This window comes from Carassius auratus, unplaced genomic scaffold, assembly GCF_003368295.1.
Source record: "Carassius auratus strain Wakin unplaced genomic scaffold, ASM336829v1 scaf_tig00216683, whole genome shotgun sequence".
NCBI lineage: Eukaryota > Metazoa > Chordata > Actinopteri > Cypriniformes > Cyprinidae > Carassius > Carassius auratus.
Window position 1 is genome coordinate 257,444 of NW_020528691.1, and position 22,878 is coordinate 280,321.

Consider the following 22,878-nt stretch of genomic DNA (forward strand, 5'->3'; position numbering starts at 1 on the left):
CATGCCCTTGAAATGGTTGTTTCAACAAGAAAATGACCCAAAACACACTAGTAAACAGGCAAAGTCATGGTTTCAAACCAACAAAATTAATGTTATGGAGTGGCCAGCCCAATCTCCAGACCTTAATCCAATTGAGAACTTGTGGGGTGATATCAAAAATGCTGTTTCTGAAGCAAAACCAAGAAATGTGAATGAATTGTGGAATGTTGTTAAAGAATCATGGAGTGGAATAACAGCTGAGAGGTGCCACAAGTTGGTTGACTCTATGCCACACAGATGTCAAGCAGTTTTAAAAAACTGTGGTCGTACAACTAAATATTAGTTTAGTGATTCACAGGATTGCTAAATCCCAGAAAAAAAAAATGTTTGTACAAAATAGTTTTGAGTTTGTACATTCAAAGGTAGACACTGCTATTTTTTTGAACACACCCCTTTCAACTAATTGCCCAATTGCACAGCCTTAAGAGCGTGCATATCATGAATGCTGGGTCTTGTTTGTTTTCTGAGAATCTACTGAACCTACTGGTAACTTGTTTGCCACGTAGCAATAAAAAATATAGTAAAAACCTTGATTATTCTGGTTAGTCACATTGTACTGCTATTATTTTGAACAATACTGTACCATCCTACACCACGCTCAGATAAGTGGTTCTCTGTACTGGAGAAAGCACACTTTTCTTGGCATTAAGTCTTAATCCAATATCTTTCATGTAACGAGAAAGACACCTCAATGCTGAACCATCATCTGCTCTCAGGAACTTCAGATGAAGAAGGATGAAGATAAGAGCATCTTTTTGATAGATTGAGACACACCAGTCTTCTGACTTGGCCTGAGGAAGTGTGCTGAACTTCAGTCCCCAGACTGAGCCGTTCAAAAAACGCAGATCTAAAAAAGGACACAACACCACATCCTTCCTCCGAACAGTGAAGTACCGGCTGTAGGACCCGGACTCTGCAACCCAAGGAGGAACCACCTCGATGGCCTCCGTCCTCAGAGAGAGTCTACTTCTGTTCACCAGAGTCTGCTTGGGGCCCACCAGAACTGGATTCTGGAAAAATGTAATACGTCTGATGTCTCGGCAGCGCGCATGTCTTTTTCTTTTCTTTTTCGCCACTCAGTCACACAGACAATATCAAGCTCAGAGGGCAAAGAAACCGCAGCGCTGGCTTTCAAGCCTCGAGAACGAGCTCTAGAACTAGTGAACACGGGTGGAGATAGGACGAGCCGTCTCAAATCCGTTCGCCAGATCATATTTGATTCCTGCGATCGCTGGTGCTGCCGTACCTCAGCAGCAGCGCGACCACAACCGCAAGATTGCATGCATGGACAAACTCCTTGGAGCGTGCCCGGCGAAAGTGGAGCGCTTAACAGCGAGAAAAGCACAATCAGCCGACTGCACGAGCACCCCTCCTCATTAATGATGCTTATTATAATATTACTTGTGTAACTGATGCTTGTGCAACTGGCGAGCTCATCATCGCCTTCCACATCAGTCTCCTCAGAGAAAGCTGATACTGCGTGCTTCACTCTCAAGCAGACAACACACAAACTGCGTGTGTCACTACCCTTTTTTTTTTTTTTTTGCTGGCAGGGAAAACACACAGCCTGAACGCTGCCTGCTCTTGCCCAAAACTTATCTTGATTGAAGCTTTGACAAATGTAGTTTATCAGTGGACAAACGACACTAAATAAGATTCATAAATATATAAGAGTTAATAAATAAGGACAGATTCTCTATTTTTGTGTAAACTTTTACTTTAGTGAAGTGACATTCAGCCAAGTATGGTGACCCATACTCAGAAATTGTGCTCTGCATTTAACCCATCCGAAATGCACACACACAGAGCAGTGAACACACACACACACACACTGTGAGCACACACCCGGAGCAGTGGGCAGCCATTTATGCTGCGGCGCCCGGGGAGGAAAAAAATCTGTAACATAAAACTGACTCAGGAGACACAATTACATTTTGATCTGTCTGTTTTGTCATCACTGATATAATATTATATTTTTTATATATATTTTGAATTAGACTATTTTATTATGTATCATTCTGTAATCAATTAATTGATTGGTTTTGTTATTTTTATTAGTTTTTTTTTTAAAAAACATAGTTTTTACATGTTAGTTTTGTTACATAATTTTAGTCACATATTATTATATGTTTTTTCTAAATTATTCAAATAACTGATGAATATTCTCTGAATGGATGTCATGCTGTGCTTCCAGCTGGTATTGTGTCAGTTTCTAGAAGAATGTGATTGATGTCTGACTTTCTCCTTCTAGGAATCTGATGAAGTTTGATGAGGTGGAGGTCACTGAGCAAAGACATCCGTCACTCTACAAACAAGATCACCCAAAACCAGCTGAGACTAAACAACCACACACACAGTGGAGCCCCCAAGGGCCCACCCCTGTGGCCACCCCTAGGATTATTTGCAGTGGGTACTATTAATTTAAATGCAGAATGTAAATTCACAATAATTTAGGAAGTGAAAAAAAAAAAAAAGTGCAGCACCTGCTGCAGCCACAGTTTTGTGTCTCTGAGCAACATTAAAGTGTTTCATTCCTGAATGAATCAACTATTTAAAAGATTCGGTTCAATCGCAATGACTCACTTATTACAGTTTTTTTCAATCGCTAACAAGCACTTAACCATACTTCAGATACTTTTTCTAAACTCTTAACACAGACTAACACCTACAAAACACAATTGGCCAAATGGATAATTTTCTTCTCAAAAACACATTTTGTTAAATATATACAAAATCTTCATTTCAAAATAGAACACATCTTTCTCTGCACACACCAACTTTACCAAAACACTGGAAATCTGACTCAAAATTAAATTATTCTGTCAAAGAATAACACTTGTTTTCACCTCAAAAGATACATGCAGTCAATCAAAGTACACCAGGTTTCAAAATACTGGATATTGTTGACATTACAAAAACTGCATAGATAGGGAATAGCTTTCCAGTAAAAAGCTATTTTTTTCCTTTACTGTTTACTGCAGGAGGTACAGTAGAAACACAGTATGATAGAACAGAAAAGGTTTGACAGTATTTCTTACAGTGAACAAAATATCCATAAAACACATAGCATTCTGAACAAAAAAACAACAATAGCAAAAAGGCCAGAATAAAAAAGGGGGGGGGGGGTAAAATAAAAACAATCTCTCACTGCTCCTCTCACTGCTCCTGCATCTCTCACTGCTCCTGCTCCTCTCACTGCATCTTTCACTGCTCCTCTCACTGCTCCTGCTCCTCTCACTGCTCCTCTCACTGCTTCTCTCACTGCTCCTCTCACTGCTCCTCTGACTAATCCTGCTCCTCTCACTGCTTCTCTCACTGCTCCTGCATCTCTCACTGCTCCTCTCACTGCTTCTCTCACTGCTCCTGCTCCTCTCACTGCTCCTCTCACTGCTCCTCTGACTAATCCTGCTCCTCTCACTGCTTCTCTCACTGCTCCTGCTCCTCTCACTGCTCCTGCTTCTCTCACTGCTCCTCTCACTGCTCCTCTGACTAATCCTGCTCCTCTCACTGCTTCTCTCACTGCTCCTGCTCCTCTCACTGCTCCTCTCACTGCTCCTCTCACTGCTCCTCTGACTAATCCTGCTCCTCTCACTGCTTCTCTCACTGCTCCTGCTCCTCTCACTGCTCCTCTCACTGCTCCTCTGACTAATCCTGCTCCTCTCACTGCTTCTCTCACTGCTCCTGCTCCTCTCACTGCTCCTGCTTCTCTCACTGCTCCTCTCACTGCTCCTCTGACTAATCCTGCTCCTCTCACTGCTTCTCTCACTGCTCCTGCTCCTCTCACTGCTCCTGCTTCTCTCACTGCTCCTCTCACTGCTTCTCTCACTGCTCCTCTGACTAATCTTGCTCCTCTCACTGCTTCTCTCACTGCTCCTGCTTCTCTCACTGCTCCTCTCACTGCTCCTCTCACTGCTCCTCTCACTGCTCCTCTGACTAATCCTGCTCCTCTCACTGCTTCTCTCACTGCTCCTGCTCCTCTCACTGCTCCTCTCACTGCTTCTCTCACTGCTCCTCTCACTGCTCCTCTGACTAATCCTGCTCCTCTCACTGCTTCTCTCACTGCTCCTGCTCCTCTCACTGCTCCTACTTCTCTCACTGCTTCTCTCACTGCTCCTCTCACTGCTCCTCTCACTGCTCCTGCTTCTCTCACTGCTCCTCTCACTGCTTCTCTCACTGCTCCTCTCACTGCTCCTCTGACTAATCCTGCTCCTCTCACTGCTTCTCTCACTGCTCCTGCATCTCTCACTGCTCCTCTCACTGCTTCTCTCACTGCTCCTGCTTCTCTCACTGCTCCTCTCACTGCTCATCTGACTAATCCTGCTCCTCTCACTGCTTCTCTCACTGCTCCTGCTCCTCTCACTGCTCCTGCTTCTCTCACTGCTCCTCTCACTGCTTCTCTCACTGCTCCTCTCACTGCTCCTCTGACTAATCCTGCTCCTCTCACTGCTTCTCTCACTGCTCCTGCTCCTCTCACTGCTCCTGCTCCTCTCACTGCTCCTCTCACTGCTCATCTCACTGCTCCTCTCACTGCTCCTGCTCCTCCCACTGCTCCTCTCACTGCTCCTGCTCCTCTCACTGCATCTCTCACTGCTCATCTCACTGCTCCTGCTCCTCTCACTGCTCCTCTCACTGCTCATCTCACTGCTCCTGCTCCTCTCACTGCTCCTCTCACTGCATCTCTCACTGCTCATCTCACTGCTCCTGCTCCTCTCACTGCTCCTCTCACTGCTCCTGCTCCTCTCACTGCTCCTCTCACTGCTCATCTCACTGCTCCTCTCACTGCTCCTGCTCCTCTCACTGCTCCTCTCACTGCTCCTGCATCTCTCACTGCTCCTGCTCCTCTCACTGCATCTCTCACTGCTCCTCTCACTGCTCCTGCTTCTCTCACTGCTCCTGTTCCTCTCACTGCATCTCTCACTGCTCATCTCACTGCTCCTGCTCCTCTCACTGCTGCTCTCACTGCTCCTGCTCCTCTCACTGCATCTCTCACTGCTCCTCTCACTGCTCCTCTCACTGCATCTCTCACTGCTCATCTCACTGCTCCTGCTCCTCTCACTGCTCCTCTCACTGCTCCTGCTCCTCTCACTGCATCTCTCACTGCATCTCTCACTGCTCCTCTCACTGCTCCTCTCACTGCTCCTCTCACTGCTCTTGCTCTTCTCCCTGGGCCCCTTGCTCTTACTCTTCCTCGTCCATACATTACAGTGTTTGTCTTTTCTGTTTCCAAAAATATCACTCTTCAAAATCCTTCTTTTATTGTATAAGTGTCAATGTAATAGAAAAAAATAACCCCTGCCATTGAGTCTAAGCCAGATTGGAATCAGTTGTGGTTGGCGCAATTTACACAAAATAAATCAGCTAAGATATATTGTTTTTGAACTGATATCATTGCAGAAGCAGAGGTTTTTATACTGTATCTAAGGTTTGGAACATTGTTTTTGCTATTGTGGGATGTTGTGTGTTAACATTTGTAAATACTACCAAAACGATCCATAATTTTGTTGGGAGGTATAGCTTGTCTGTTCAGAAAATGTAAGCATTGTGGAAATGTGTTCAATGACTTCAAACACAAACCTGTTTCCTACATTATATATATAGCCTACACATCATGAAGAAACAAGTGTCATCCTTCATCATCCAAAGTGTTCCATGAAAAATAACTTTCATAGTGTTTTATCTTTCTTATACAGTATATTTCTCCAAATAGGATACATGTAATTCTTACTTTTTTATGTTCTGAAAATTATACTTTTGAATGTTCTATTTATGAATGTTCAAAGTATTTAGTTAATTTAAATGTTTCAAAAACAGTTTTTGTTATGCAAATGTTAAAGGAACACTCCATCGGTTATTTTTTTATATTTTCAGAATGTTCCAAAATAAAACTTCTTAGATGAATGTCATTTCAGAAATGTTTCGTGAATGATATAATGCACATTTTTGTGCTAATGTTTTAAGAACAGTATAAAAACCAGATAACACATTATATTAATGGAAAAACAATTGCTGTTTACTTTTAGCGAACCTTGACGGAAAGTTCAGAGAATGTTGTTTGCTAGCTTGAAATATCAAATATCATACATCATGGTTATAATTCCTAAATCTATTTAATTACAACAGTCCACAACAACCTCACAATGATCCAGAAGTGTCTATAGCCCCTTTCACACTGCCATTCCGGCAAATACAGGGGTAACATGTTCCTGGAATTGTTCCCTGGTCGCTAGATTTGGCACTTTCACACTGCCAGTGATGACCCGGTATATGTGCGTGCTTTCACACACAACCCTTGAAGATCCCGTAACGACACGTGACACCCGCAATGTTACTAGGTCCCCGACCCGGGATCAATTCGGTAATCAATCCCGGGACGTGGTTGCTTTCACACAGAAGGCGACCCGGCAATGTTCCAGAAATATTGCGGGTCCGACGTGCAGTGTGAAAGGGGCTTATGATGCAGCATCATAACTGTCTGTGTTTCACAAAAACTCTTGTATTTTTCCAGATATAGCATTCACATAATGCACTCAGATTCCCAGAATGCAACACAGTAACATCACACTTCAAGTTCTGCTGGTTCACTTCGCTATTTCTATTGTCGTTGTCACTTTTACTTATTTTGCTAATGTAAAATTATTTTTGTTTGTGTTTTAAGACTTTGTTGTAAATCATAAATTACTGAAATAGTTCACCCCAAAATTAAAAATCTGTCATCATTTATGAAAGAAGATGATTTGGAGAATGTTACCAAACAGTTGATAATAGACACTGATGTCCACAGTACTTTGCTCCCTCTATGGAAGTCAATGGCTACCGTCAACGGTTACCAACATTCTTCCAAATATATTATTTTGTGCTCAACAGAAGAAAGAAACTCACAAAGGTTAGGAACAACTTGACGGAGAGTAAATGATGACAAAGTTTTATTTTGTGGTGAATTATGCCTTTAAGTTCAGACTAAAGACTGTACATGTGTTAAACTTGTATTATAATGTTTCCAGGAGGAATGGGCGAATCGATCCTGAAGTATTGATATATCGATACTGATGCAGTATCGAAAGTATCGATAGTCAAATAAAAATTATTGATACTAGGTGTTTTTATATTCCAGTGATTTTGTTTATTAAACAAAAAAATAATGCCTACAACATGCCTTAAATTGAATGAATAACCCATGTTAGCAAATAATTGTGTGAAAGGGATTTTCCTGCTCATCTAAGGCAGAATCAATCAATTACAGAGAGCCTTCACTCATTCTGATGTGCATTTTAATAGAGCTGTGTTTTCCAAGAGGAGCCTATAATGAGAGAGCATTAATGTAGCCCAGCATTAAGCATAAAGGCAGCCCAGAACAATGATAATATATAATGTCAGAAATTTTAATGATGTGTTTAAATATGATAGATAATAATACATATTCGTTATGAATTACTTTTCCATTCAAATGTCAGAATAATTATTAGTAATAATTATTAGTAATAATTATATTAATATTAGCCTAAAACAATACGAATTACATTATATATATATATTATTATTATTATTAATACAGCAGTAATAGTGATATGAAGGTATTTCTTGAAAAAAGTCATTCCTTATTACTACATTATTATTCCATATTACTATCACGATCAAGGTCCAGAAACATTATTAGACTTATGTTACATAAAATCTAAATCTGCAATCCAATAAACGTAATAAATAACATAGCATGACGAAAGGTGTGTGTGGTCTGACCTGACAGGCGTCCACACAGAGCTCACTTCCTGCACACAGCATCCCTGACCTGACCTCTGACCCGTAGACGTCTGGAGACGAGCACTGATCGAACGGGATGATCTTCACCACTCCCTCCATCAGGTGAGAGTACGAGTTCGCCTCTACATTATTAGAGAGTTATGTCATTCATTAATCATTCTCAAACCTGTAAAACCTTCGTTCATCTTCAGAACACAAATAAAGATATTTTTGATGAAATCCGAGAGCTCTCTGACCCTCCACAGACAGCGAGGATCCTTACTCACAGGCCCAACTATAAATAAATACAAACTAATTCAAACTAAAGTCCTAAATTTGTATTTTTTTATTTTCACAATTCACAGTATATAAATAAATAAATAAATAAATAATAATAATATAGCTATAGCTTCTCAAAAACATATACAGAAGCAAATTACAGCACTTTTAATATTAATGTAGCCCAAGTCAAACTGCCTAGCAGGACCACAGGGAGACACCACAGGACCCCTACATGAGCCGCTTTAATGATTTAAGTTATCCCTCTATTTATATATTTCTCCTTTCTAAATGATGAACATATAATATTGATAGCTGCTGATATAGACAGTGAATTCCTCTCAAATGTGCAGCTTCTTTTTTTTTGTTTTGTACAGAATTACACACACACACACATACAAATCTATAATTATATATATATATAGGAATACTTTAAGAGTGTACATGCTTGCAAAATTCGAATAGCTTTTTGTTTCTTTGAGGATAGATTCAATATAATATTTAACCGTAGACATTAAAAGTAAACATACTGTAAACACAACACATCTACATCATTAGCTCAACCATCAACCAGCTCTCGAAACACACAAGATGACTTCTAAATAAATAAATAAACATTTAGTTTCAACAATTTTCTAATCAGCAATAGTGTTATGTCTATACAGGAGTTTCAAATGATTCCTAGCGTTTTTTTTTTTTGCTAAATTACTTTACGTACCAAACACGTAACTACAAGTCTGTAGTCTACTACTGTGTGAGAACAGTTAGTGAGTTAGTTAGTTTTGTTAGAATGAGTTAGTTTTCACAGACTTGTTAAACCCACAGAGAACAGTGCGGTCATCTCTGAAGCCAGTTTAGACTGATGGCTGTGAATTTTCACACATTCTGATGACATTTCCTAATTTCCAGGGCATGGAGCTCCCGTTCCACCACATCCCTAAGATGCTCTATTGGGTTGAGATCTGGTGACTGTGGGGGCCATTTTAGTTCAGTGAACTCATTGTCATGTTCAAGAAACCGATTTGAAATGATTCAAGCTTTGTGACATGTTGCATTATCCTGCTGGAAGTAGCCATCAGAGGATGGGTACATGGTGGTCATAAAGGGATGGACATGGTCAGAAACAATGCTCAGGTAGGCTGTGGCATTAAAACAATGCCCAATTTGCACGGAGGGGCCTAAGAAAACATCCCACACACCATTACACCACCAGCAGCCTGCACAGTGGTAACAAGGCATGATGAGACTCATTAGACCAGGCAACATTTTTCCAGTATTCAAATGTCCAATTTTGGTGAGCTTGTGCAAATTGTAGCCTCTTTTTCCTATTTGTAGTAGATATGAGTGGTACCCGCTTGGGTCTTCTGCTTCACAGTCATTTCACCTTTGTCTAATTCTTGAGAAGTATCAACTACTAAATTTCTAAAATCTTAAAATTTTTAAAAATAGCTGTCTTATTTATAAATCTATTAATGGAATCGCCCCACCAACCCTGAGTGATTTTATTATAAAGAGAAATAGCGAGATGAAGACTAGATCATTTACCCGGGGTGATTGTGAAGTACTATTTAGAAAATCTTCGTTTGCACAAAATGTCCTCTTTATTAAAGGCTGCATAAATTGGAATAGTATACCAACCATAATTAGAGAGAGCCCCACTTTTGTTTCATTTAAGAAACATCTTAAAAGATGGCTGAATAATAATCAAAAATGTAATCATTAAGTATGCAGGTCAAATTTGATAGGTAGTTTTATTTATATATTTATAATAAGCACTTTGGGATGTATATGTACAGGCATTTATGCATTTTAAATTAATATTATAATAAGTAAAATAAGATTTAGGAACTTTTATTGTTGATTTAGCTATATATGTATATTTGTTGATATGTATATTGTCTGTTTGTTTTTTTGGTTTGTATTTGTTTATGTTTGGGACTACGGATGGAAATTAGCATTGCGCTAAATCTGGCGTATTCACGTTCAACTTTGATTGTACGTTCATGAATATGCACTGTCCCATTTAAATAAATCAATAGAAATTATGTTGTAGCCCATCCGCCTCAAGGTTGTGTGTGTCGTGGCTTCACAAATGCTTTGCAGCACAGCTCGGTTGTAACGAGTGGTTATTTCAGTCAAAGTTGCTCTTCTATCAGCTTGAATCAGTCGGCCCTCAGTTCTCCTCTGACCTCTAGCATCAACAAGGCATTTTCGCCCACAGGACTGCTGCATACTGGATGTTTTTCCCTTTTCACACCATTCTTTGTAAACCCTAGAAATGGTTGAACGTGAAAATCCCAGTAACTGAGCAGATTGTGAAATACTCAGACTGACTCGTCTGTCACCAACAGCCATGCCACGCTCAAAATTGCTTAAATCACCTTTCTTTCCCATTCTGACATTCAGTTTGGAGTTCAGGAGATTGTCTTCACCAGGACCACACGCCTAAATGCATTGAAGCTACTGCCATGTGATTGGTTGATTAGATAATTGCATTAATGAGAAATTGAACAGGTGTTCCTAATAATCCTTTAGGTGAGTGTACTTTTGCTTAAGGTAACATTAGAATGATAAGTATAATTATATATGCATGCCACTTTCTGAAACAACCTTACACAGTTTTGATAATGTTAATAATGAACACAATGTTAGCGTAGCCTACTGTGATGAAATGCAGACTGCACACATGCTTAGTCTTGGGATTCCACAACTTCCCTTGGTCATCCTCACAATTTATTGCTTGTAACCATTTTGACATCCTTCCTAGTTCTGTATGTTTATGTAGCAGTACTGTTTATTTCTGTCGGGTTATTTAATATGTAGGGGGAGAGCCCTTTAATTGTGTCCCTTCCGTATATAGGGGTATCGCTATGGGTGTGTGTTCTGTCTTCATCATTTGAGCGAGACACTGTGTTTCCGGCGGGACGCGTGAATGTTTGTATGGTAAGAGCTGTTGGCAGTGACTGTTGCATGATTTGCTGTTAAAGGTTGGACGGGGGAACTTTGTGGGATGCCGTTGATTTGATGCGTGTTTAGTACACAGCAGTTTTGGTGCCGTGTGGATCGCACTACAGGTATGTTTTAACCGTTAAGGAACATATGATTGCTAGTAGCCGGGCTGGCCAAATTCATATTTTGTTATATTTTTATAATTACGGTGCGGGCCAACATGCAAAGGGACGTTACAATGGGCTCTGGGATCATCTAAACCTCTATGTGGATGTTCCTTGTGCTGTCTGCATTGTTTTTGCTGCCGATTTCGACATCATCAGATTTGTCAGCGTGATTATATCCTGTTTTCAGGATCTAAAGTGAGACGGGATTGTATGAGTTTGTCTGCTCTGTTGAACTGACGAGCATCATTAACTCTGTTACTCTCTTGATTCGACGAGCCAAACTGATGTGGTGAACTCTTTTTTTAAAATTGTTTTAGATCATCTGGGTTTCTGTTTAATGTTGTGGATATGATTGGTTTACTACGTGTGTTTTTGTTATGTTTTGTTTCTCTTACTTTCAGAATTGGGGCAGCTAGTTCCAGAAGATTAGCGTCTCTTCCCGATTGCGGTGGTGGGTTTGTTTCGCTCGAGTGCTGTGCTCACAGTGACGTGTGGCGTGATTGTGCACGTATGATTACTGTATCACTTCTGCCAAGGCGCCCCATTCTGAAGTGAGTGTTTGTGTGTAGACTCTTTTGATATATTGGTGTTGTCGTTTTAAAATTAGATATTTTTCTCATTAATGAGAAAGTAGTTTTTTTTTTTTTTTGCTTTTGTTTTACAGTCAACCCATGTCTGATACCTGAATCTGATATAATGATCCTCTGAGCCTTGCTCTTGTTAAGGGCATATCCCCAGAAAGAGACCCCGGGGTGGAGTAGTCGGGGGCGCTAATACATTTTTAGTGTACCTCTAGTCATAAGCCGCCACATTTATTAGGATTTATTAGGAAGGATGTAGAACTTTAATTCATAATTTGTAAGATTATTGGCGGTACAGAAAATGTCACAGCAACTTTTCTGCATGATTGCCCCATGTATTTCAATTGGCACCAAGGCAACGTTTTCCCCCACGGGCTAAATTCACATCACGTGACGGCATTCCCGGTGAAGCCGTTCCCAGGCTTCATTGCACAGTGAATGCTTTTGGACTCTCACAACGTGTTTTGTTGGGTTTTTGCAAAGTCGGCGACTCCAAATGTCAACTCTATTGTCTCTCAATCCGTCACAAACAGTGTATGAGGATAATGGAAGCAATCAAAAACAACAAAAGAGCAATGATGTACAAGTGCTATAACAAGTCTCAGATAGCTTACATGTAACAAAGGCTTTTAAATATAAAAAATAAAAAATAAAATAGACAGGAAAAAAATACATTATATTTATATCTATATTACAGAATATAGATTTTAAAATGTCTTAAAATAATTGTTAGCCAACATGCAAGGCATACCACAGCAGACTCAAGCTAGAAACATTTTTTGAAGTCACAAAAAACCAAAGAACCAAAGTACTGTTCACTCACCCCTCTGATTGAAGATTAAAGAAATTGACAAAATCATTAGAGCTGACAATTTTGCCTTCAAAAAGTTACAATGGGTGTGACCCCCAATTTGACCCCGGGCGAAAGCAAAGGCCTTTAAGAATTATATCACAACACGGAGATAGTAATCAAGCCAGCCGATAAGGGTAATGCTATGGTTATTTTAGACCGAGCACAAAACCTTGGGGAAGGACCAGTGCTTAATTTGTAAATTGCGAGGTACCGGAACAAAGCGGGGCAATGGATCCGGCACGCGATTACAGAAGAGAGAGGTAACGGAGCACTCACGCAATCAGATTGGTGGACCAGTTTAAGTGATTAAGAGCGTGCATCAGTTGCTTTTACAGGGTCTGTAAGGTCATGAATAACATGAAAATGCCATGCGATTTTAAAACAAAAATTTCCAGCCCTAAAAACTTTTCTGAGAGGGGCTACGTGTCGCATGGTTTTAATAAATCTTGCATCTTTCAAGTTTAGAATGAGGGAAATTCCTGCATTTATTCAACATAGCTTGTAGGTTTGAATAATAAAATAAATCCACACAAAGTCTAAGATTAAATCAGTCATTTGAATCCATGACCTCTCTCAGAGCACGCTTCTCATCAGCACATAAGTGACCTGCACGCTGCGATACAAGACTCACTCATATTTCAGGACAGCTGACAGAACTGTCACTTGACTAATCAGGTCATTGTTGCATTGTCACAAAAATGTATAATAATTTGCACACCTTTTTAAGAATTTTAAGCCATTTGGTACTCAGGCGCTCTAAAGGCTGTATTATGTGCCCTCACAGTCACATCCAAAGCTTGTGCGTATAAAGCTGACTCGCCAGTATTAAATAAGAGTTATTTTCCGTAGTGTGTTGAGTTTATGCAACCAAATACACACAGTATGATTTCTGATGGGTGTTGACAAATAAAAGAGTTTCATAGCACACTCTACTAAAATACAGGGGGAAAGGAAAGAATAGGGGAAACAAATCAATAATTAAACAACACTGCGTCGTCAGTGTTGGTGTTGTATCAGCTACCAAAATCAGTTTAAACTCATGTATTTGTCCATGTTTTGTGACAACCTGGTCTCACAGGATTCCGTGAAATGTCCACGGGCCCTTAACTCATAATCCATGATGCCATCACGGAATTGCCCCAAATTCCGTCACGCGGCCACGGACATAACTCCAACGCAAGTCAATGACACTGACCTTCCGAGTTTGTTTCAGTTAGCCTAACCAAAGTCCCGTGATGGCACCACGGACCTCAACAACCTGACCTCACTCACTGGATGGTGTAATGTTGCTGGCTTGATCGGAACCTTAAAAGCTTTATGTCGACTGTGTTGCAATGGCATGCAATTAACTTGACATTTTGTCTTGTCCTGTCATCATAGAATCCAGTTTGATGGCGTTTTAAACACATATTTAGGTGAGGATATGAGTGAGGTCAGGTTGTTGAGGTCCGTGGTGCCATCACAGGACTTTGGTTAGGCTAACTGAAACAATTTTTAATTTTTATGATGACAGGACAATGCAATAACTACAATATCTGTCAGGTTAACATCATTAGAAACAAATATGTCAAATGTTGCGTTTCTAAATGAGAAAGCACATCCGTTGAGCGAGTTCTGTCCTCCGTCATTGAAACGGGTATCCGTGTGTGGACCACGGAAGGTCAGTGTCATTGAGTTATATCCGTGGCCGCGTCACAGAATTTGGGGCAATTCCATGGTGGCTTCATGGATTATGAGTTAAGGGCCCGTGGACATTTCACGGAATCCTGTGAGACCAGGTTGTACAAGATCCAGTTCTCAAAAGTACCGGGAACCATTGTTCTGTATGTGTTTTATTGCCCAATTCAAGTGATTTAACATTTTTTAGTTTTACACTAACCACGCATAATATTTTTATTTCTCAAAAATACAATAATGTACATACATACATTTCACAAATTATTATAGCCCAGTTTGTGTTGATTACAGTGAGATTAGACTTTACCCATTTAGATATTTATAAGAAACTGACGAAAGCACAGATGTCAGGGCATGACAAAACTTCTCCAGGCCCCAAAAATACCCTTAGACTCCAGAGGGATGTTCCAAATTTGAGGTTGATTTCTCAAAAAATGAGCTTTCTGTGAGATTTTGTTTGGGAGTAGTACCAAGCTTGTCCACTAGATGACCATCAAACCCCATTAGTGACCATTTAAGGGCACCTTCATTTCCATAAATGGTTTGAGTGACCTGTTTTTCCATTCTTTTCTCAATACTTATGAAGTACACATCGCACTCAGAAATAGTAAGTGTCAGTATGGCAGTATTTGATTTCAATTTAATCTAAAAAAATAGATAAAAGTCACGCTACGAGAACCCTGGACTTGTGTTATAGTTCACAATGCATCAAAAATAGATAATCTATAGTTTTTTCTATACATTCAAAACACTTTTATACTTCTTTTCCCCTCCAAAAATACAATGGATGTTATTTTGTGAAAAGATTTTTACAGAATTTCCATGATTTCATCTATGCATCACTATTTCAACAACCCGTTCTCATCAGTCTGCGTATAAATAACACGACTTTACACTTTCTATTTGCGTGTAATGCATACGCCAAATGCCATTTTTGCGTGCATATGATACGCCAATCCTTCCCATTAATTTCGGTGGAGAGCAGATGCGTCCAAATAACACGCATCATCTTCAGCGGCAGTGACGTCACCAGCGAGGCTCGTTCAGTTCACCTGATGCGCGTACACCTTCAAACAGGTAAGCAAGGGTAAATATATTTTTCTTCTTCTTCTTTTTGTAATGATATCACGTGGTTAAGCGTATTGTTTTAATTATTTCAGTATTTCTGCATCACGTTAGACAGGGTCGTGTTTTTAAAGGGCAGTTTATGCTCAAATTATGGGTCAGTGGGCTGCTCAGCTAGCCTACCATTGTCATTAGCCTAAGCTAACCTGTACTGTATATAGACCTGTTGCAGTTTTAAATAAATAATGATGTGACATATGGGTCTTCAGCTTTTAGACATGACTAATACAAGCACAACAAAGCACCCAAACCCAATATCGCGTGATAATCGTGATCGTGTAAAAGTCCACACATTTAGCATATTTTTACAATACTAGCCTAACTTTTGCTTGACCACGTCATGTGTAGCCAATACACACACAGTAACTACAGCATATTTACCATGCTTCTCCTACTGTAACCGTAGTTTTACTCTGGACTTTGTAACGCACATAACCACGACATTTACTATGGGTTTACCATAGTAACCATAGTTTTACTCTGGTATTTGTATTTACTAACACACAATAACCACGACATTTACTATGGGTTTACCATAGTAACCATAGTTTTACTCTGGTATTTGTAGTTACTAACACACGGTAACCACGACATTTACTATGGGTTTACCATAGTAACCATAGTTTTACTCTGGTATTTGTAGTTACTAACACACGGTAACCACGACATTTACTATGGGTTTACCATAGTAACCATAGTTTTACTCTGGTATTTGTATTTACTAACACACAATAACCACGACATTTACTATGGGTTTACCATAGTAACCATAGTTTTACTCTGGTATTTGTAGTTACTAACACACGGTAACCACGACATTTACTGTGGGTTTACCATAGTAACCATAGTTTTACTCTGGTATTTGTATTTACTAACACACAATAACCACGACATTTACTGTGGGTTTACCATAGTAACCATAGTTTTACTCTGGTATTTGTATTTACTAACACACAATAACCACGACATTTACTATGGGTTTACCATAGTAACCATAGTTTTACTCTGGTATTTGTAGTTACTAACACACGGTAACCACGACATTTACTATGGGTTTACCATAGTAACCATAGTTTTACTCTGGTATTTGTAGTTACTAACACACGGTAACCACGACATTTACTATGGGTTTACCATAGTAACCATAGTTTTACTCTGGTATTTGTAGTTACTAACACACGGTAACCACGACATTTACTATGGGTTTACCATAGTAACCATAGTTTTACTCTGGTATTTGTAGTTACTAACACACGGTAACCACGACATTTACTATGGGTTTACCATATTAACCATAGTTTTACTCTGGTATTTGTAGTTACTAACACACGGTAACCACGACATTTACTATGGGTTTACCATAGTAACCATAGTTTTACTCTGGTATTTGTATTTACTAACACACGGTAACCACGACATTTACTATGGGTTTACCATAGTAACCATAGTTTTACTCTGGTATTTGTAGTTACTAACACACAATAACCACGACATTTACTATGGGTTTACCATAGTAACCATAGTTTTACTCTGGTATTTGTATTTACTAACACACGGTAACCACGACATTTACTATGGGTTTACCATAGTAACCATAGTTTTACTCTGGTATTTGTAGTTACTAACACACAATAACCACGACATTTACTATGGGTTTACCATAGTAACCATAGTTTTACTCTGGTATTTGTAGTTACTAACGCACGGTAACCACGACATTTACTATGGGTTTACCATAGTAACCATAGTTTTACTCTGGTATTTGTATTTACTAACACACGGTAACCACGACATTTACTATGGGTTTACCATAGTAACCATAGTTTTACTCTGGTATTTGTAGTTACTAACACACGGTAACCACGACATTTACTATGGGTTTACCATAGTAACCATAGTTTTACTCTGGTATTTGTATTTACTAACACACGGTAACCACGACATTTACTGTGGGTTTACCATAGTAACCATAGTTTTACTCTGGTATTTGTAGTTACTAACACACAATAACCACGACATTTACTGTGGGTTTACCATAGTAACCATAGTTTTACTCTGGTATTTGTAGTTACTAACACACAATAACCACGACATTTACTATGGGTTTACCATAGTAACCATAGTTTTACTCTGGTATTTGTATTTACTAACACACGGTAACCACGACATTTACTATGGGTTTACCATAGTAACCATAGTTTTACTCTGGTATTTGTAGTTACTAACACACAATAACCACGACATTTACTGTGGGTTTACCATAGTAACCATAGTTTTACTCTGGTATTTGTAGTTACTAACGCACGGTAACCACGACATTTACTATGGGTTTACCATAGTAACCATAGTTTTACTCTGGTATTTGTATTTACTAACACACGGTAACCACGACATTTACTATGGGTTTACCATAGTAACCATAGTTTTACTCTGGTATTTGTAGTTACTAACACACGGTAACCACGACATTTACTATGGGTTTACCATAGTAACCATAGTTTTACTCTGGTATTTGTATTTACTAACACACAATAACCACGACATTTACTATGGGTTTACCATAGTAACCATAGTTTTACTCTGGTATTTGTATTTACTAACACACGGTAACCACGACATTTACTATGGGTTTACCATAGTAACCATAGTTTTACTCTGGTATTTGTAGTTACTAACACACGGTAACCACGACATTTACTGTGGGTTTACCATAGTAACCATAGTTTTACTCTGGTATTTGTAGTTACTAACACACGGTAACCACGACATTTACTATGGGTTTACCATAGTAACCATAGTTTTACTCTGGTATTTGTATTTACTAACACACGGTAACCACGACATTTACTATGGGTTTACCATAGTAACCATAGTTTTACTCTGGTATTTGTAGTTACTAACACACGGTAACCACGACATTTACTATGGTTTACCATAGTAACCATAGTTTTACTCTGGTATTTGTAGTTACTAACACACGGTAACCACGACATTTACTGTGGGTTTACCATAGTAACCATAGTTTTACTCTGGTATTTGTAGTTACTAACACACGGTAACCACGACATTTACTGTGGGTTTACCATAGTAACCATAGTTTTACTCTGGTATTTGTAGTTACTAACACACGGTAACCACGACATTTACTATGGGTTTACCATAGTAACCATAGTTTTACTCTGGTATTTGTAGTTACTAACACACGGTAACCACGACATTTACTATGGGTTTACCATAGTAACCATAGTTTTACTCTGGTATTTGTAGTTACTAACACACGGTAACCACGACATTTACTATGGGTTTACCATAGTAACCATAGTTTTACTCTGGTATTTGTAGTTACTAACACACGGTAACCACGACATTTACTATGGGTTTACCATAGTAACCATAGTTTTACTCTGGTATTTGTAGTTACTAACACACGGTAACCACGACATTTACTATGGGTTTACCATAGTAACCATAGTTTTACTCTGGTATTTGTAGTTACTAACACACGGTAACCACGACATTTACTATGGGTTTACCATAGTAACCATAGTTTTACTCTGGTATTTGTAGTTACTAACACACGGTAACCACGACATTTACTATGGGTTTACCATAGTAACCATAGTTTTACTCTGGTATTTGTAGTTACTAACACACAATAACCACGACATTTACTATGGGTTTACCATAGTAACCATAGTTTTACTCTGGTATTTGTATTTACTAACACACAATAACCACGACATTTACTGTGGGTTTACCATAGTAACCATAGTTTTACTCTGGTATTTGTATTTACTAACACACGGTAACCACGACATTTACTGTGGGTTTACCATAGTAACCATAGTTTTACTCTGGTATTTGTATTTACTAACACACGGTAACCACGACATTTACTGTGGGTTTACCATAGTAACCATAGTTTTACTCTGGTATTTGTAGTTACTAACACACGGTAACCACGACATTTACTATGGGTTTACCATAGTAACCATAGTTTTACTCTGGTATTTGTATTTACTAACACACGGTAACCACGACATTTACTATGGGTTTACCATAGTAACCATAGTTTTACTCTGGTATTTGTATTTACTAACACACGGTAACCACGACATTTACTATGGGTTTACCATAGTAACCATAGTTTTACTCTGGTATTTGTATTTACTAACACACGGTAACCACGACATTTACTATGGGTTTACCATAGTAACCATAGTTTTACTCTGGTATTTGTATTTACTAACACACAATAACCACGACATTTACTATGGGTTTACCATAGTAACCATAGTTTTACTCTGGTATTTGTATTTACTAACACACGGTAACCACGACATTTACTGTGGGTTTACCATAGTAACCATAGTTTTACTCTGGTATTTGTAGTTACTAACACACGGTAACCACGACATTTACTATGGGTTTACCATAGTAACCATAGTTTTACTCTGGTATTTTGTAGTTACTAACACACGGTAACCACGACATTTACTATGGGTTTACCATAGTAACCATAGTTTTACTCTGGTATTTGTAGTTACTAACACACAATAACCACGACATTTACTATGGGTTTACCATAGTAACCATAGTTTTACTCTGGTATTTGTATTTACTAACACACAATAACCACGACATTTACTGTGGGTTTACCATAGTAACCATAGTTTTACTCTGGTATTTGTATTTACTAAACACACGGTAACCACGACATTTACTATGGGTTTACCATAGTAACCATAGTTTTACTCTGGTATTTGTAGTTACTAACACACGGTAACCACGACATTTACTATGGGTTTACCATAGTAACCATAATTTTACTCTGGTATTTGTAGTTACTAACACACAGTAACCACAACACTTACCAGGATTTTACCACAGTAACTGTGTTTTTACTCTACACTATTTGTAATACACAGTAACCACTAAGTTTGCCATGCCTTTAATATCTTTTTTTGATGTAATTGTAATTCAGTGTTTTTTCTGTCTTGCAGTTACGTCGGATTACATGCTCCACAACAACCTGTAATCCAGCAGATCTTTAAAGAAGCCATCTCTTGTAAAATCTCTCTCTCTCTCTCTCTCTCTCTCTCTCTCTCTCTCTCTCTCGCTCTGCTAGAATTAACAGGGAAATTGAACTCCACGCTCCCAATGCTGATATTGAAGAAGCTGTCAAGGGGGCTGAACAAGTCCTTCAAAGGATCAACCCTTCACAGGTAATGTTGAAGACTCTTAGTTATAACTGATTTGCTTTAATGAACGCATCCTTATATTATGTGTTAATCAAATATTTTGGTCACAGATCATTTTAACACACTGTCTCAACATGTTTATATTTCAGGAAGGCCTGTCATGAGATTTGAATTTGACCATCTTGTGCATTTATGAAGAAGACCAAAAGCTGCAAAGGCAAACACTTCCAATGGTACGTCAGATACATTTTTCTCAGCATTTGATGTTTCTTAAATTTTGGTTCACTTAGCCCATCAGGAAGAACACTCAACAAAGAGCATGTTGTAGTAGTAATAATTCATCCAATAATCATATTATATTGCACAAGCGTACTTGTACAAAATTCTACAACTTTTACTCCTACTGCTGTTATTGGCCATTACCACAGCTCCCATCAGATTGTGCCCATTGTAAGAGTGTTTATATCATGAAGTTTAAATGAAGTCCATTGTATTCTTTATTAATCTTTACAAATTGGGGCCGCCTCTTCCTGTTTCAACAGTACATGATATCTGTCCACACCTCATAGTCTGCCTTTCTTTCTTTGGTGATGTTACTGAACACATCTGTCTTAGAAGCAAGAGAATGGAAATCCTAGTTTAACTTTTCAAGTGCTACAAATCAGATCTTCAATGAATTTGGGCAATCAGATCACTTAAAGTTGTTCACACAAAGACCAATAACTATAATGAGAAGTATTTTAGCATCCACACCAACAGACAGTACTGTTCTCTTAAATCTCTTAAATGTTCCCCTCATTCTGTTAAATTTATACACAAAATTCTGCCTTTCTCTGCCTTTTTCACTTCATCTTCATGCTGTACTCCTTCACTCACACATTCTTTTATGCTCTGTTGTAAGGCAGAAACTGAGAGTTTGCATGATGGCATTTTCTCAGACGCTGAATCTGATGTGTACAGATGAACTCAGGAGCCTACTAGAGTTGCCAAGGAACTTGTGCTTGAAGTATATAATTATATCTGCTTTATTTATATTTTTAAACAACAATAATGATTAAACATGGGGGTCAATAAATATTTTCTTGTTTTACAGCTGAAGACCAGAAACGCAAAGAAAATCAGTCAAACCAGTCCTAAAGAAATGAGGAATGAACATGGACTTCTTGTGCCCCAAAAGAAAAGACAGAAAGGTGAAAAGTTTCACATTTCCATTTGTATGTCTGAATTCAATGCAGTTATGTGTGGTACAACATTGATGTTGATCTCTCAAAAGACTTTTCAAGTCCGCAGTTATAGTTTTTCACATATACATCTTTTTTTATAGCTCCTAAAATGAGCAAATAAGCTGTGCATCATCTCTGTGATTTGGGAAGGAAATGACTGAATATGGTGAGTACTGACACCTTGCAACTGTATTTCACCAACACTATTACTCTAGAATGGTTATTGCTGTTATTGCTGACTTATTGTTTGTCTGTTTGTTGAATTAAGATGAAGCCAGTTGATGAAGATATCAATTGAATGGCCACCGAGTGCATCACTGCTACCTGAACCCATCAGTTATCTGCTGTGAATACTGCATTCACAAACCGCTCTACTGCGACAGCTCAGATGTTACGGCATGTAAAAGTAAACATCACAGCTAAACAACGAGAGCTAGTTGTGGTGGGATTTTTTGGCCAATATCCCCAACAAGAATCAATGTTAGTCCAGTGCACATTATAAATAAAAATAACTATATTTATTGTTTATTGATTTACCATACCCTAAAAGTTTTGGCCTCCAGGACATCTAGACCAGGTGGAGTGTGAGGAGGACGTCAGAGACTCCAGCGCCGAGCCATGGATTGCTCTCACTGTTACCATCAGGCATGCGTTATCACAGAACCTACACCACAGACAGTGAGACAAGTTCCCTTTCACAGGCATCAGACTGAACTGAACTCATACCAGTAAAACCATACACACCCACCAACCTCATATGCCCTGCACTCTTCTCAGTTATGCTGACTGGCTCAATATTATTATGCACCTGACATTCTGTTTGCACTAATTCATACCGTGCTTTACTGCAGAGATGTATGTGTACTGTGATTATTATTGTTTTCAATTCATGCTCTCTGTATAGCATAATTTTTAACATATATTGTTCTCTACCTGAATTGAGTCCCTTATATATGTGTGTTTCATATATATATTCAGAATTTGTATTTCATATATATTCATGAATTAATTCATTTGTCATCCATACTGTCACGCTGCAGTCTGCAC

At 38.7% G+C, this 22,878-nt stretch overlaps 1 long non-coding RNA gene across 1 annotated transcript; it reads left to right on the plus strand.

Moving 5' to 3' along the window:
- The first annotated feature begins 20,780 nt into the window (after positions 1-20,780).
- Positions 20,781-21,761, plus strand: LOC113098807 (uncharacterized). The gene is made up of 3 exons (XR_003289203.1): positions 20,781-20,841; positions 21,510-21,614; positions 21,702-21,761. It is a non-coding gene; the product is annotated as an uncharacterized LOC113098807 (long non-coding RNA).
- Positions 21,762-22,878: the final 1,117 nt, after the last annotated feature.